Here is an 18,605-nt window from a genome sequence, read left to right as displayed (position 1 = left end):
TATTTCTGCAAATACGTCTCTCCTTTAGCGATGCTGCAGTGATCCTCTGCCGCTGCTTGTCCGGGTGTGCCGCGAGCGCCCGGCAGCTACTCAGGAAGTGCTGCGCGGCGTGGCCGAGCGGTTCTAGGCGCTACAGTCTGGAACCGCGTGACCGCTACGGTCGCAGGTTCGAATCCTGCCTCGGGCATGGATGTGTGTGATGTCCTTAGGCTAGTTAGGTTTAAGTAGTTCTAAGTTCTAGGGGACTGATGACCTGAGAAGTTAAGTCCCATAGTGCTCAGAGCCATTTGAACCATTTTTGAAGCGCTGCGTCTCCACCCTCCACACTCGAAGAAGGTGGCGCCAGTGTATGTGGCTTACACACGCCGGCCTAGGAAGTCCTCGACCCATTCCAGCAACTGTGACTCATCTCTGCTTTCTGAACTGCATGACAGTTGTCGTGCGGTCGAGAAGTGCTCCGACCCTGGCTTGCCGTACAGGCTCCACTGAAGTGTCAGGAGCGCTGGATCCCTGGCTCAAGTCGACATGGAAGACCCCCAGGCTTTCCTGTCCGCTTTGGAAGCTGTCAGCAGCGCCGAACTCGTGACAGATGCTTACGTAGATGTAGACATCTCTCCGGCGGCTATTGACCGTGCTGAGTACGAGCAGGAAACTACAACAGACTTATACCCAGCATTAATACTGTGTCAGGGAATCGAGTACGCGCGTCCTGTATGGCATCAATCCTTCTCACCAATGCCCTCCTGAACTCAAAATGCTGGAGTATTTATAGTGTGAAATATCGGCTGGTGTTGACCCAACATCACTTGTAATGACGGCATAGGCTTTCCTAATACGAATGTATCAGCGATTCATATCGAGCCCTATTTGCTTAACAAATTTGTTACACCAACAGACTGGTGCATAACAATATTCAGTACGTCTTCTTGCGTTACCGACGCGGTTCTTACTTCACCAGACGTGATATTTCTCAGTCGTATTGCTTTACTAAGCTCCTGCTGATGCTAGCTACCCAATTCTCGCAAAGCGCTGATGTCTTGCTTTCTTCCTGAATTGCTAAAATGATGGAACGCTGCCGTTTCGTTTCACACTTGTTGACACTCCCGCAAGGAACACAAAGTGAATGAGATCTCGCAGTTATGAAATTCTGCAACCAGCTGCCTGATACATGGTTGGTACGTAACAGTGCCTATCATTTTAAGTACAGACAGAAACAGAAACAGTATCAGAAGGATCAAGTGAAGAAGGACAAACAAATTGGAAGACTATGGGACCCCTACATTTAAAAGAAGATGCCCTTGACTTGTTGTTAAGCCAGATTAGCATGCCATCTGCAAGATGGAAAGACAAAAATAAGCTGTTTGCTGTTTTATGTTTCCATCAGTGCGTACGTTACAGAGGTATGTGGAAGGCATACAAATTAAATGTGGGATAAGTGACAATATGTTCCACCTTACATTGCACAAGGTACAGCATTTTTCTGATACTGATCAGCTAGTGCGTATATCATTGGACGAAATGTCTCTGATGTCAGATTTAACATATGACAGCATTTCTGACTGGCGGCAATGACTAAAACACAGTAGGCCTACGGAACAACAAATGGGGTGTCGATCCCTTTTGCGTGTAGAGGTATGGTACATATCTGTGCTTCTTATGTGTGAATCTATGTGTTTATATTCTGTTGATACCAATATGGTAAGCAGCAGTTCTATCCAACGTTACAGGTGTTTATTTACGAATCTGTTGTAACTTGCCACTGGGTTCATGATTTTTATCCCTACTTGGGCTTATTTTAGAACCATTTTTAGAAACATCTATGTCTTCTGATAATACAAAAACTCTTGGAGGTAAAAAAAATTCAAATATTTCGTAAATCTCGTAGAAAAGGGATGCAAAACAAAATTATGTTTACGACGCGTCTGAAGAGCTCCTTTATCGCCTCTTGGAACGCTAGTGTCGCTCAAGCTGTCAAACGGCAGCAACTTTACAGCAGTGAGTGTCGCGACTGTTATGTTAGACTGTGGTTCGCACCTGTGTTGCTTTTCCTGCTGACCCACGTCCGTGCGCACCACACATTGCCAGAATTTTGCCTATCAGCAGGTATGCACGCCGACGGATATCTGACGCAACTAACTTGGGCCAGCTATGAGCGGCTCTGATCTGTTCACTGATTTTTGCGGTATGGTGCCACATTATATTCTTGCAGCCTTCCTGCTGCGTACAAGAATTTGTAAAAGGCTGTGACATTTCGAGTTTTACGTTCATGCAACAGTGTAAATATATTTGGTCTTGATTTGATTGATTCGTTTGGGTTGTGTTGTCAGTTACTTCTTTTGATTCGAAGGACAGTGTTGCTCAATTCTGTGCTGAATTCAAAAATTTGTTTGCTGCGGCTTAGGCAAAGCTTCTATTTTTGTTGCGCACATGGCCATGAAAAATATTGCGCAGCTTCACTTCTGCAGAGCTCATGCTGTACTACACAAACTCCGTGAACAGGTTGCTCGGATACTTTCACAGTGCAGGACAATGGCGTTATTGCACTCATAACGGACAGTTAGTAGGCATGTCTGTTAGCATTGGTCAAGAAGCCTTCAGGCAGGTAATGTATTTATGCAGACTTTCAGGCAACAGTGATCCCTTTGCATCGATATGATAAACTTATGACCCGTTTGGGAGCGGGTAGTTACGTCTCTAAGACTGATTTACTCGATTTCGACCTCCAGATCACGTTAGATGGACAGTCACAGCAAGTATTTGTCATTAATACACGCAAGAGACTTTTCCAGTTCCTTCGTTAGCCTTTCATTAGTGCATCTGCACCAGCAATTTTCCAGCGCTGTTTGGAACAATTAATTGCATCTTTCCTTCGTGTACAAATTAGTTTTTTGATGGCATAGTTGTATCAGATCGCATAGCAGATGACCACCTTAGTGACTTGCGAACCCTCTTCCAGGTTCAGTCAGAGGCAGGCATAAAACGCAACAGAAACAAATGTGTGTTCCGTCAAACTGAGGTTGAGTACTTGCAGCACGTAATTAATTCTGAGGTTGTTCATCTGACGTAGTCGCACTTGCAGGCCGTTTGTGACTTCAAACATCCAAAGAAGGTAACCGAACTGCATGCAGTGCTAGGGCAGCTGATGTATTACATCTGATTTCAGCACCATTTCTCCGTCTTCGCTGCAAGAATGTACCCACAGCGTGTTCACAGGAATGTGACATACCTTTCAGACGACTTAGAGACGCTTTGCTCACTGATCGGTGCCTAGTTCATTTTGAATTTCCAAAACTATAATCTTGGCTGTGGATGTCTCTTTGTACAATACTGGTGCTGCACTCTGGCACAGGATTGGTTCTCCTGACAGACCAACGGCCTTCGCCAACAAATGGCTTAGCAATGCTCAGAGCAATTATTCGCAAATAGAGAAACAGGTTCTTCCATCATTTGTGGAATGACTAAGTGTTATCAGCATTTCTACAGAAGAAAGTTCTACTTGCTATCAGACCACAAGCCTTTGCAGTCACTTTCCATCCCGGCCAAGCCAATTCCAAATTGCACTTCACAAAAACTGCAACTTTGGATCTCTTCTTATCGCACTACCAATATGAGATAACGTACAGGTCCACATCCAAGGTCGCTAATTCAGGCATGCTTTCATGTCTTCGCTTTGAACTGGATGAAGAATTCGATGCATCAGAAGAAACTTGTTGCCACACTGATGCACAGAACTCAGACTGTACCAGTTTCCATTTGATTACCAGAAGATCGTTGAAGCAACAACAGAGGACCCAGAATTACAGACTCTGTTGGACCACGTCCACACTGGTGGTGTGTGATACTGTGAAACAAATTGTTAGCCAAGTGGTTCACCACTACTTTGCATATCCACATAAACTGTCTGTGCTACAAGATGTCCTATTGCTATGTACTGAAGCTGCACAATCGCTTGTGGTGATTCCACAGGTTCTCCAGAGAAATGTTCTTAGTTTGCTTCATCATGGTCACTGGTACATAGTCTGCACCAAACAATTAGCGCGCCGTTATTGCACATGGTTTGGCAAGGACTCACAAAGAGAACAGATGGCAGCTCAGTGCCATGCTTGTGCCGAATACTGGGAAGCCCCTCCTCAATAGTTCTTTGATTGCCCAAAGCCTGAAGTGCATTGTCAGTGCTTGCATTTGGGATTTGCTGGACTTTCTTTTGTGGTTCACATGCACTTTACTACGACACATTGCACTCTTTAAGCCTTGCAAATCCATATTTTACCTCGAGGGTGTACCAGAGTTGTTTGTGACTGGCAATGGACCACAGTTTGTGTCTGCAGAATTCGAAGACTTCTGTGCAGCCAAATGGAATTCGTCGCACCACAAGTGCTCCTTTACATACACAGTCTAGGGAGACTCAGAAGGCTTCAGCCAAACTTTAAAGCAGCGGATGGATACACTATGCATCCACCACATGGGGAACCAAGCTTTGTTGCTCTTGTTGTCATTCTTCAGCCCCGGAACAGCGCATCGTCGGCGGAAATGCTTCACGGACGATGCCACTGCACCTTGCTCCACTTGCTGCACTCTTGTGCGGTGTTAGAAGCAGCGGCCATCTGAGCGTCAGTCTTCTACGTCTTCTCCTACTTGTAGATCTGTGATTCTAGCGATAGTTCCGTTTTGATAGTTGGTGCCGAACATTACCCCACGTTGTCGATAGCTAAACATTTGGCGTGTATAAATGCTTACATGTGTCAGGCCTCTGCGTATTCCTAGTCACGACTGTAACAAGCTGTTAATAGTGTAGCAGTTCTTTAGAGTAAATTGAGTGCAATATATTTATTCAAAATGCATTTTTTCTACTAATCTTTAGATTCCGTTCTTAACCGTTTACACCAACAGTCACTTCACAAAATACACTCCTGGAAATGGAAAAAAGAACACATTGACACCGGTGTGTCAGACCCACCATACTTGCTCCGGACACTGCGAGAGGGCTGTACAAGCAATGATCACACGCACGGCACAGCGGACACACCAGGAACCGCGGTGTTGGCCGTCGAATGGCGCTAGCTGCGCAGCATTTGTGCACCGCCGCCGTGTGTCAGCCAGTTTGCCGTGGCATACGGAGCTCCATCGCAGTCTTTAACACTGGTAGCATGCCGCGACAGCGTGGACGTGAACCGTATGTGCAGTTGACGGACTTTGAGCGAGGGCGTATAGTGGGCATGCGGGAGGCCGGGTGGACGTACCGCCGAATTGCTCAACACGTGGGGCGTGAGGTCTCCACAGTACATCGATGTTGTCGCCAGTGGTCGGCGGTAGGTGCACGTGCCCGTCGACCTGGGACCGGACCGCAGCGACGCACGGATGCACGCCAAGACCGTAGGATCCTACGCAGTGCCGTAGGGGACCGCACCGCCACTTCCCAGCAAATTAGGGACACTGCTGCTCCTGGGGTATCGGCGAGGACCATTCGCAACCGTCTCCATGAAGCTGGGCTACGGTCCCGCACACCGTTAGGCCGTCTTCCGCTCACGCCCCAACATCGTGCAGCCCGCCTCCAGTGGTGTCGTGACAGGCATGAATGGAGGGACGAATGGAGACGTGTCGTCTTCAGCGATGAGAGTCGCTTCTGCCTTGGTGCCAATGATGGTCGTATGCGTGTTTGGCGCCGTGCAGGTGAGCGCCACAGTCAGGTCTGCATACGACCGAGGCACACAGGGCCAACACCCGGCATCATGGTGTGGGGAGCGATCTCCTACACTGGCCGTACACCACTGGTGATCGTCGAGGGGACACTGAATAGTGCACGGTACATCCAAACCGTCATCGAACCCATCGTTCTACCATTCCTAGACCGGCAAGAGAACTTGCTGTTCCAACAGGACAATGCACGTCCGCATGTATCCCGTGCCACCCAACGTGCTCTAGAAGGTGTAAGTCAACTACCCTGGCCAGCAAGATCTCCGGATCTGTCCCCCATTGAGCATGTTTGGGACTGGATGAAGCGGCGTCTCACGCGGTCTGCACGTCCAGCACGAACGCTGGTCCAACTGAGGCGCCAGGTGGAAATGGCATGGCAAGCCGTTCCACAGGACTACATCCAGCATCTCTACGATCGTCTCCATGGGAGAATAGCAGCCTGCATTGCTGCGAAAGGTGGATATACACTGTACTAGTGCCGACATTGTGCATGCTCTGTTGCCTGTGTCTATGTGCCTGTGGTTCTGTCAGTGTGATCATGTGATGTATCTGACCCCAGGAATGTGTCAATAAAGTTTCCCCTTCCTGGGACAATGAATTCACGGTGTTTTTATTTCAATTTCCAGGAGTGTAGATCAAAATTTATCACCAATCAACAAACGTCATACTGACATCACAAAAGGCAACATTTCACCTTCTGACTGCTTACAGCACCATATTTTCACCTGGTGGCAGAAAGTGAAACTATTATTTTTTTCAGTATACTCCATGAGCAAACTAATTAATGAACATACTTGCAGTGCATCAGCCCACAATGCAGCACTCAGAACATCAGTTTAATTACAACCATCTGATACAGTCGGTCACCTAAGTTCCCTTACAAATCTGGTTTTCAAAACAGGGATACTTCCAGAGAGCTTTAAGTTAACCACTATTTTGCCTCTGTATAAAAAAGAAGACAGAAACTCACTTGAAAACTAAAGGTCTACCACAATAGCGCCAGCAGTACCAAAATTACTGAAACCTTCGTAAAAAACCAACTGAACGATTTTTTAAAAAGTAAATCCCTTTTAAACAAGGTCCAGTATGTGCTTCGAAATGGACTATCAACTAGTTCAAGATGTGTTTTCTTCCTTACAGGGCTTTAAAAATAGATAATACACCCATGCCAGTCTAGCAGATCTTAGCAAAAACTTGGGCATTGTTTCACATAATAACTTAATAGAAAAACTAGAACATAATGGAATAAAATGCAATGAACTAGCGCTTATGAAATCATATTTAGCTAACAGTATTCAAGCAAAAAATCAGATTTTCTGAATGTAAGGTATGGAGTCACCCAAAATTCTGTAATGGGACCTTTCCAGACCTTTCCTGTTCGTTCTGTATGTAAATGACTTGCCAATTTTTGCGCCATGTAGAGCAGTGATGTATGCAGATAACACCACCTTCATCACATCTCATGCCGATGAAAAGTTCATGGTACAAATGAATGACCTCTTGATGAAAGAGGTTACTCAGCGGTTCAGGGATAATAGGTTATAGCTGAATGATACCGAGCAAACACGCGTTTCTTCATCAGGATTCTTAATACTGTCTTTCTCAATCAAAGTGAAAACTGAGAGAAATTGTTAGGTATACATTTCGACACTGAATTATTTGGAATACAACAACAGACAAATTGTGCAATAAATTATCGAGTGTAATGTACCTGATAAGAAAATTAAAAAGTTGTATCAATCAAGATCTGCTCCTGATGGATATCTTCCAACAAAAAACTGAACTATGGGCTACTGCTCTGGGGAAGCTCTGCTAGGACTATGAATGTTTTCCTCTTGCAGAAGAAAGCAATAAGATGCACTTTTGGTCCAGAAAACAAATGTTCTAAAAAAATAAGGCACTGGATACAAAGTAATTACTTTTTCCAGCTTGTACATACTCCAAATACTACTCAGTGTCAAAGAGTATATATATATATATATATATATATATATATATATATATATATATATATATATATATAGTGCCCATGCATATGAAACCATGAATAAAAACTTGATAAATGTCCTTTGGACTAGACTATCCAACACAAAAACAGTTCTGCATACACTGGCAAGGTGTTTCTGAACAAAGTACCACTAAGTGTAAAGGAACTGCCACATAAATTTAAAATGGCGATGGAATCTTGGTTAAAACGAAAGACCTTTTATAACCTTGAGAAATGCATATGTCATAGAGTAAACAATTAAATAATTTGAATATAATGTGATCTGAATTCTGGGTTGTACAAGCTGTGTGATATTGAAGTGTAAACTGACATTCATGTAAGTCAAATACGTAATATTATATTCTGTTGTCTGTAAAGAAATAACCTATACTGAACCATGTCTCATGCAACAGTAATATTGTCTTCAGACAAATAAAGGGATGTGATTTGATTAATTATATTGAAGTGGCACAAATCATTATATATCTCAATTACTGTATGCATTCATATTTAAATATGGCGATGTGCAGAACAACCGCAATTAGTTTCCATATTTATTTAAAATTCTCTAGCTCAGGTGTGAATTAGTAATGCCTGTCTAACACCGTTTGCACATTACGAAAACAGAAATCCTTCTACAGAATGGGAGGAGAAACTTTTTCAGTTTGTTTCCCAAGTCTATCTTCGCTACCTTTCAGACGTTTTATGTTCTGCGGTAGGTGATCAAAAATGTTGGTAGCAGCATTGTACATCTCTTTTTGTGCTACAGACAACTTTAATGTGAATTAATGAAACTTCCATCATATACAGTCACCGTAAAGAAACTTCTAAAGAAACAAACATTACTGTGTAATAGGTGTAAAACTATGTGTAGGGCTATAGCTAGAAAGATGCTGAATGAAACGCGTTTGGTTTCCAAGAGAGCAATACGTTACACCTTCAGTGACTACCATAGCAGAATAATGTCAAGTCATATTTTACAGAACCAAAAGAAGTTCTGGTCATATGTAAAGACTGTTAGTGGCACCAAAGTTAATGTCCAGTCCCTAGAGAATGAAACAGGAACTGAAAATGAGAGTAGCAAAGCAAAAGCTGAAATACTTAACTCTGTTTTCCAGCGGTCCTTTACAAAGGAAAACCCAAGAGAACTGCGCCAATTTAATCTTCGAACCAGTGAAAAGATAAATGAAATAACTATTAATGTCAGTGGTGTTGAGAAACAGCTGAAAACATTAAAACTGAACGAAATTCCAGGGCCTGATGGAATCCCTGTCATCTATCTATACTATATCGTTGATATCTCTAACAAAAAAGCGTGTCCAGTTCTTGGAAAAAGGCACTGGTCACGCCTGTCTACAAGAAGGTTAGTAGAAGTTATCCACAAAACTACCATCTAATATCCTTGACAGCGATTTGTTGTATAGTCTTAGAACATATTCTGAGCAAAGACATAATGGGATATCTTGAATAGAATGACCTCCTCAATACCAGCCATCATGGATTTCGAAAACATCGATCACGTGGAACCAAACCCGCACTTTCTATACATGACATACTGAAAGCTTTGGATCAAGGTAAACAGGTAGATGCTGTACTTCTTGATTTCTGAAAAGCATTCATAGTACCACACCTACACTTACTGTCAAAACAACGATCATATGGGACATAAAGTGAAATTTGTGACTGGACTGAGGCCTTTTTGGTTGGAAGGAGGCAACATGTTACCTTGGATGGATGGTCATTGTCAGATGTAAAAGAAACTTTGGATGCGCCCCTGGGAAGTGTGTTGGGCGCTTTGCAGTTCATGTCATATATAAGTGATTTTGCAGATAATATTAATAGTAAAATCAGGTTTTTTTGCAGACAATGCAGTCATCTATAATGATTACTATCTGAAAGAAACTGCATAAATATTGAGTCAGATCTTGATAAGATTTCAAAGTGAGATTGGAAACTTGCTGTAAATATCCAGGAATGTAAAAGTTTGCACTTCACAAAAAGAAAAAACATAGTATCAAATGGCTCTGAGCACTATGGGACTTAACATCTGAGGTCATCAGTCCCCTAGAACTTAGAACTACTTAAACCTAACTAACCTAAGGACATCACACACATCCATGCCCCAGGCAGGATTCGAACCTGCGACCGTAGCGGTCACGCGGTTCCAGACTGAAGCGCCTAGAACCGCACGGCCACACCGGCCGCCAAAACATAGTATCCTATGACTATAATATCAATGAGTCACTATTAGAACTGGCCAGATCATACAGGAACCTGGGTGTAATTCATTGGAGGGATACGAAATGGAATGATCGCATAGGTTCAGTTGTGGGTAAAGAAGGTGGCAGACTTTGGTTTATTAGTACAATACTGAGAAAGTGCAACCAATCTGCAAAGGAAGTTGCTTACAAATCACTTGTGCAATATTGTTCAAGTGTGTCGGACCCGGAGCACACTAGGCGTAACAGGGGATATTGAATGTATACAGGGAAGGGCACCACCAATGGTCACAGGTTTGTTTAGTCCGTGGGAGAGTGTCGCAGAGATACTGAAAGAACTGACCTGAAAAACACTCGAAGATAGGAGTAAACTATCCCGCTAAAGTCTGTTAACAAAGTTTCAAGAACTGGCTTACAAGGATTACTGAAGGAATATAACACAGCTCTGTATATATCTCTCACATAGGGATCGTGCAGATATGATTGAAATAATTACTGTAAGCACAGAGGCATTGAAACAATCACTTTTTTCGTGCTCCATACGTGAATGGAACAGGAAGAAGCCCTAATAATTGTTACAATTGGACGTACCCAATGCCATGCAACTCACGATGGTTTGCAGAATATAGATATAGATGTAGATGTAATAAATGTATTTCTTTTTGTCCACGTAGCACTCGTTTTTGTGATCTCGCAAAAAAGGCCTCTCACTGAACGATTCAATAAACTGCGCAATTGTTACTAACGACCAGCTGTGAGACGTATTTTGGTAGGCCAAAGCACACACATGACATAATTACAATCACAAAAACCAGAATAAGGTGACTTGAATACGAAATTCTGTCGCAAATTGGCAGTTGAAGGACGCTAATCGGTGATGGAGGAATGAAAGTGACTTCATGAAATTAAACCTTTTGGTAATTCGAGTTGTTTACCGCTGGTGCATACATTTACAAGAGTTACTTAAAGAGTTAAAGAGGTTCTAACTTTTAGTGGCATAACTAAAGGTGCTGCCACTCGATGAACACTACAGGAACCTGGTTGTATCCAAATGCAACTACAATGACACTACGGGTGACGTTACTATTGTTGCATTTGGAGACCCGCCTTAAGCCTTCAACGATGGTGAGGTAACGCTATAATCCTTCGACCATAGATATGGTCGAAGCTATAATATCTCCTTTCATGAACATCTTTGATGATTTGAAAATCTGTCATCAGAGTGGCATGTGTTTATTTATTGGGCTTTACGGTGGTTTGATGGATGACAACTTCGTTGGGCTTCACTGTTTATTTCTATTTCGCCTGGTTTTGCAGTCCTCAACGCAAAAAGTAACGTAAACATATTAAAACACTTCCTAAATTTACCTTTTCTTATGAGTGCACAGCAGACGACTAACTTGTTTGCATTTCTGTAGTTTTAAATCTAAAGTCGTAATATCTTGTACCTAAGTTGGCCTATAGACACTGTTTTGAAATACAAGCTCAAAGTGATATTGAATTAAGCTTCGTAGCTCAGAAATAACTATGTTTTTAGACGAAACATTTATAAAGCACTTCAAAATGATAGGAACAGACCATATCCTGCCAGAGCAAATCACATAGATCTCGTAATTGTTACGTACTGCTGACTTCAGATTGGAATCCTGACTTTAAAGTGCTTGTGGTTGCTTTTATGTTGTATTTGCGAATAGTGATTGTAGCCTTTTTCTAGAGATCTAGTAGCCTTTTTCGAGAAATCTAGTTGTTATGTTGTTTCACGACACGAAGTACTTGGGTACAATTTCATATATTTTTAAATCTCTGGTCCCTTCTTCTGTGAACGTTCAAAATTTGGATGGTGCTTAACTGAATGCATGTAGGAAAGTTTCATCATACATTTCGCATTATATGTGAATGCTTAAGATAGACTGTAACTCGTTAACTATACTGTGTGCTAAATTGTGGCAGAATTTTTTTTTTTTTAAATCCATGTATTATAGGCTGAGTGAAGTAGTGCCCACTAACACATCAGATAAGCAGACAAGGTACTTACAATAATTTACTTGAAGTTCTCAGATGTGAGTAGGGCTGTGTGCATTTTGATGCTGTATTTGAAGTACTTTTATTTCACTCTTAATTAATGGCAAGAAGACATAGTGCTTTGGTTTTTGCCTCAGTCAAGGATAAATAGTTCATCTGTTCAGTGACATAAAATTTTTATTTGTTGCTACTTAATTTTACTCATAATAATTGGTGATGACAAGAATGCCCAACTGTCACACTGTTTCACCTTACAGAATATTTTCATTGTCAAACAACAGTGTGGAAAATGTTTTGTTATAGATGATACAGACAGATGTCCAGTTCTGCAGTCAGTGTTAACCTCACTTCATGACAAGTGATACAGTTACTAGTACTGCATTTTGTAAGTTTGGAAAATACTCTGACTTGCATAACATATTGCATCCTATGTTAAAAAACTTGCCAAAATAAAATGCCTTATGTTTTCAGTTTAATATAAATCATCAGAAATTAAATTTTGAATCTCTAATAGAGATGTTGCTAAACATTTATTGTTTTATCATTTCAACAAGACAATAGGTGTTTGTGATTTTTTATTTTTTAATCCATCTTTCAGCATTAACATGCAATCGATGTCGTCAGAAAAATCACAGCTTTTTGTACATTATGTTTTACATGGGCCGTAGTCACACAACATTATTATTATTATTATTATTACATAGCAAAATATTACATGGTGAAAATATAGCAGTGTTGTACCCTATTAGCTTATAACTGCTGCTACTCCCATATCTATACATGACAGCAATCCTTAATTTATCGGCCGAGCGGTTCTAGGCGCTACAGTCTGGAACCGTGCGACCGCTACGGTCGCAGGTTCGAATCCTGCCTCGGGCATGGATGTGTGTGATGTCCTTAGGTTAGTTAGGTTTAAGTAGTTCTAAGTTCTAGGGGACTGATGACCTTAGAAGTTAAGTCCCATAGTGCTCAGAGCCATTTGAATCTTAATTTATCAATAAAGTAGGTCATCTTTACAACTATTCTGAAATTTTTCTATACCATAAAAGGTATTTTCCTTCATCCACACTTTGGTTTTAGTTTTGAAAATGTCCAGTGGAACCAACTGAGTGTACGGGTAAAGTGTTGAACTTTTTGCATGTATATATTGCATTGTGTCTACTTACAGGATAAGTGGGGGTAAAGTCCTACAATTTTCAATTTTTCTAACATTATGGTCAATGATGTGTAGATTTTTCCCACAGTTTCAAACTGAAGGCATAGATTGTGATGTTATCTATAACCCATCAAGATTTCAGCTCTACCTTATTATTAATTCCAGAGAAATTTACAGTTAGGCAAAAAAAGAAAAATTGCATGTTAAAGCACCCCAGGTCTTGCCCCATTTTGGATAAATATGGATTACAAAAGGATCATTGCATTAAAGAAAAACCACTTGAAATATCCCTTTGTGATGTCGTTCAATTGTAGCCAAGTTACTCAACACAATATTGAACTTAAATATCTCGCAAATTTGAACATATTGCTTAAAAAATATTTGTACAAAATAACATTTTTTTTTTCCACAAAAGAAGGATTGCTAAGGTAACCTGAAAGAGTTCAGTGACTGATGCTAAGCTATCTAAGTACCTAGTAAATAGTGTAGGCCTACTTTGTTGAGTCATCTGAATAAGTTATTGCATTATGGAAGCATGAAGCATTCATCCCTGTGGGTTACGACAGTTTCAGTATCCCATTGTCAACAACCCTTCCTCTGTCACAATAAATTTGTAGGCTCCTGGAAAAATTCACCTTCATAGCCTTCCTCCTGGTATAACGAAATTACCTCAGCAACAAAAAGCTGGAAGTCCTAGGCTCCTGTACCTTTTCTTCAGGTACTCCTTCACTTTACCTGAATATTTTTGTTTTTTGGCAGCAGAATTATATCTTTAAGTGAGATAATCTTATATAGTGTGGGTTTAATGTCATCTTTTGGGGGAGGGGGCAGGGTTGTTATTGGAGCATTTCTGTCATGTTACTGTGGCTATCGGTGTTAACCCCAAAACACTCTGGGGATTTGCTCCATTTCGCCATATTCTGGCAAATATCCCATGTTTATCTTTGGGACCAACTGCAACAATTATTTCCATTTGAAAGTGAAATTTAAATGCAGGAGTGTCAATAAGTTCTTCGTGATTCTTCTTTCCGAATGATACCGTATACAATGTTTAAGTGAAATATCAGAAAAGTTACATGTAAATAGGAAAATACGGTCTTGCCACATTTTCTCATCTCTGGAATGACTGACCAGGATGAAATTTAATGGAACAGTAAGTTATAATAAGGCAAATATGCCACTTGTTGGTCAACTCCTGAATCACTGACAATTAATTCAAAAACTTGGTGTGGGTTTTTACCCCACATGGTGCTTTATCCTGCCTACCCTAGACAAGAAAGTATTTGATAGCTTCAATTTTGTCATTAGGGAATCAAACTGGTGGCTTTTGCTTTGTTTTCAGGTGAAATGTTAAGTCCATATTTTTTCACCAGTTTGACTACCTGACATTGCAAGTATCATATCTGTTGACAAAACATTGAACACTGGTCACTTTACACTTGTACAAGATTTTGCAGTATCTGCTAACTGCATTCCTCCTTGTTGTGACAATTCTCTTGTGTGACGTTAGAGATGGCCTCCTTCATAATCTCAAAGACTGTGAAGAATATGCAGTCAGGTGCAGTAAAGATTTTAAATTATTTCTCACTAACAAAATACATTTTCTTTGGCAGTGGCTGCTGCTGAGTGGCTTGAGTTATTTTCACCTCCAACAAAATTTCTTTGGAGTGTTAGTTCATTTGAACCAGCTGCAGACTGTGAGAACAGAAAGTAAATAATTCCAAAATGGCAAATTCAAGACTTCAAGGCATTGACTCACACTGGCAGAGGAAACAATTTAACCAACTGTGATAGTGTCCACAATCTTATATAAAGGCAAATATTAAATAAATTCCTCACTAGTAATGCTGCTCATTTGTTCCGTGACTACAAATAAATATGTATGGTGAAACCTGACAGACAATAGGGGCAAAAATGAAAGTTGCAATTCCACCCATCTCCTTGACCTGTGATATCATCAAAATGGCTGGACGATCCTATTTCAAGCACATACAAAATGGCAACCATGATCACAAATTTCACTTCACCTGTGTAGCGCCCTCGATACCATGAACCCACAAACAACTCCAAACCCAATATTGCAGATTTCGCTTGACCTTTATGGTAGCTAAAACAACACGCTTATATTGTCAAATTTGTCATTTTGGCCTCCAGTTACTCTATCTGTCTAAAACAAAGTCCACAATACAACAAACCAAAATATACAAAAATGTAACTTAACCAACAATACCTGTCAACCACAATCCAACAAAGTTACCAAAAACTAACAAGAAAAACCCCAAACTTCATGAAAACTTGCATCAGTACCAATATTGATATACACAAGCAACTGCTAACACTAACACGCATCCATACGTATTACAATAAAAAAGAAAGAAAACTATGAAAACATGCTCGTCAACCAAAGCCACTGTCACGCAGATCTAGGCTGCCCAATCTTGCCCCCCCCCCCCCCCCCCCCCCACACACACACACACACAAAATCATCTGAAATCAGCCAAAAAACTCTAAGACATTGATCATAGACATCATATCTTTACCCTCTGCAACAAGCAACAACCTATTTGCAGAATTTTATCACATCCATGACAGACAAAAATAAATAAATCTCTGACCATAAGAAACTCATGGCACTAATAATTCCAAACATAAACAAGTATCCACCAGTAAAATTGAAGTGCCTCACTAGCAAACTGCAACAGACTCTTTCAATAACAACCTAACACCCTCATCCCACTGACTAACATGCTAACTAACAACTTTGAAACATAAAAACATCAGATACAGGAGACACTACAAAACATGATGCAACACATAAACACCACATCACCATTACTTCACACAACGTAACACAGTGATGTCATGGATCAAAGCAGTTGGGTGGAATCACAATTTTCGGTTTACCCTATTTGGGTTGCAAGAATGGCAACTTGACCATCTAGCACAAGGGAGACTTCTATGGCTGCATATCCTGTAAACACGTCTTATTCAGCCAGTGTAATGGATATAACATCACAGAAATGGTAATCTAATTTGGGAAAGTGCTAGTGAGTATGTGCTGTGCCATGTCGTAACACAGGATAGAGGGAAGACAGGGTTTGGGTCAGTCTGCAATTTCCAAATGGTGAGGAGCAAATGCAGAAAGACAAATTACTAGCTAGGCAGATTGACGATTTGGATTAGTGCTAAATTCTGTCACAGGACATCTATGAGAGACACTTATTCTGGGATTTGACAGGATTCCTGTAATGGGAGACTCATGGAATTCAGGGGTCTGATTAACACTATTTATTAGTGATCAAACTAACTACTAGACTGAAGGCTAGTTCCAAACATTAGAAAAAGCAAAGGAGACCATTGGTTGCACGACAGGAGTCAGTATCTGTATCCTTGGGGGGTGGGCAGTAACAGTAACAGCATGTTATGTACAAACTTGAGATCATCACTCCAAGTGAGAAAAATAGACGTTATAGCTTACCAAGGCTGGCCGAGAATGACATGGTGTCGGCACCCAAAGATCTGACTGCGAACTCCTCTAAATACAAAAACATGCATTTTTAAAGAATTGTGGTGGCACACTACTTCTCCCTTCCTGTAGTTGACTCACCAATCCACCAGCAATTACCAACTTTCAGTCAACCAGATGAGTCGCTCTAAACCTCCAAGGTCTCTCTAGCCAACCACATTTAGATTCCTCCCCTTCTTCTATTATGTAGGTAAAGTTCTTCTGGACTATACATTAACAAACCCCCAAGTTTGTCAGCAATACCATTCAGCAGAAAGCTGTAGGTCATTGACACTCCTATTATGGCCAGCAACAACAGTGTTCTACGTAACTTGGCCCTGCCCCCAGTCCTCTTGTGAGTGGGGAGAGCTATAGTAGCACTCTTAACTTGCCTATACCCACTGACGTTGCAGTTTGTAGGAGCAAGTATCAAGCTTGCTGCCTCTGGTAAGACTTGCCTTTTTGTGGCCATCTTCTAGTGTGATGCCTTACAACAGTGTTCAGGTGGTGACTGGAGTTACCAGTTAACTCTCTGACATGAAACTTGACTCCCCTGGGACAGCTGTCCAGAGCGTCTGCATTTTGCAGGGCTCTAGTGTTAGTGTTTAGCCCCACTAACTTAAAAGTTACCATTTTTGCCTGTTCTTTGCATTGTGTCTCTGATTTCCCATCTTGTAGTGCCCTTAACGGCTTCCAACAGCCTTAAGCATAACAAATTGCAAGTCATTACGTTGTCAGTATGTGACAGTTCTTCATGTCTGTAATACTTAACTACTCCTCTTTTCTCATATTCACAAGAGCATTATGGAGGCGATCAAGAAACTTCACTGACAGATGCTACAAGATAAGTTTTTATAAAAGGAACAAACACAATATACAGACCATAGTTCGGGATTACATATGCGTCCGATTCCACCCGTCTGCTTTGACCCATGACATCACCAATATGGCGGAAACGACCATTCTAAATGTCTCCAATATGGCACCTAGGACGTCATTACATAAACATGACAACAAACTCGAAAATACATATAAGACCAACACACATATCTCCCTCCAAAAATATAATCCAACTAACAGGATCATGAACACATATAGACACACACAATTCCAAACCACACAAAATGGTGACATAAAAACACCACAAAATCCCCAAATTCTGCTACACTTACAATATCGACAGGAATTGGTCTCTTCACTTCAACTACATAGCTCAACCGCAATTGTTAATACTGCAAAATAAAAACAAACTACTCCAAATATTATAATCACACTGCAGCTATCAATACCACAAAACCAACACTTAAAACAACAAAAATTGGAATAGGACACTTCCGTTGTGACCTATCAACAGCTCACAATACCAAAACACACATAGCTATGACGACAAATTGGAATCGGTCACTTCCCATGATCTGTGTAGCTCAAATACAACTGACGATACAAAAAAAAAAATTGAAATTGAGTACTTCCCCTAAGATACATAAATCAACGACAAGTGCCAATACCAAAACATCAACCACTAACACATGCAGTAAATAACACCGACCCAACAACACGCAAAAACCCCACTGAACAACATAACACGCGAACAATAGACCCAAAGAAATGACTGCTTACCGCATTTCACTATCTCCGCCACAAGCCCAAAAAGTTGCAGAAACTTAATGACGGACAACATTTCAGCCCGCAGATGCACACTATTAAACTTAGAAGTCATATTCACACCCATAAAAGAAGCCAAAAAATTGAATTAAACGACTTACCGCGCGACAAACAGCAAACCAATAACATCAAATGACACCACAATAACATAAACACAACGGAAACTTAATTCTTCACTCACTGAAACCAATTTCCATTCTTCTATAACAGTCACGACCGATAAATGCACACTTCAAGAACCGACACCCAAATAAACCCAATTCACATAACACGCAGACCATACACACACCACCAGAGGACACCACCAATCGCAACAAGACGACATCTACAAGCATAACACATTCATAAATTAAACTC

At 41.1% G+C, this 18,605-nt stretch overlaps 1 protein-coding gene across 1 annotated transcript in view; it reads left to right on the top strand.

Annotated features, from left to right (window-relative positions):
- Positions 1–11,668: 11,668 nt before the first annotated feature.
- The window catches only part of LOC126194829 (oxysterol-binding protein-related protein 1-like), a 424,899-nt gene continuing 417,962 nt past the window's right edge, over positions 11,669–18,605 (top strand). The window contains exons 1-2 of the mRNA XM_049933164.1: positions 11,669–11,758; positions 12,226–12,307. The gene's annotated coding sequence lies outside the window, so the exon portion shown is untranslated. The remainder of the gene's footprint in view (positions 11,759–12,225; positions 12,308–18,605) is intronic.

The sequence above is a fragment of the Schistocerca nitens genome, chromosome 1, assembly GCF_023898315.1.
Source record: "Schistocerca nitens isolate TAMUIC-IGC-003100 chromosome 1, iqSchNite1.1, whole genome shotgun sequence".
In the NCBI taxonomy this organism is placed as follows: Eukaryota; Metazoa; Arthropoda; class Insecta; order Orthoptera; family Acrididae; genus Schistocerca; species Schistocerca nitens.
This window is presented reverse-complemented; position numbering and strand designations above follow the sequence as displayed.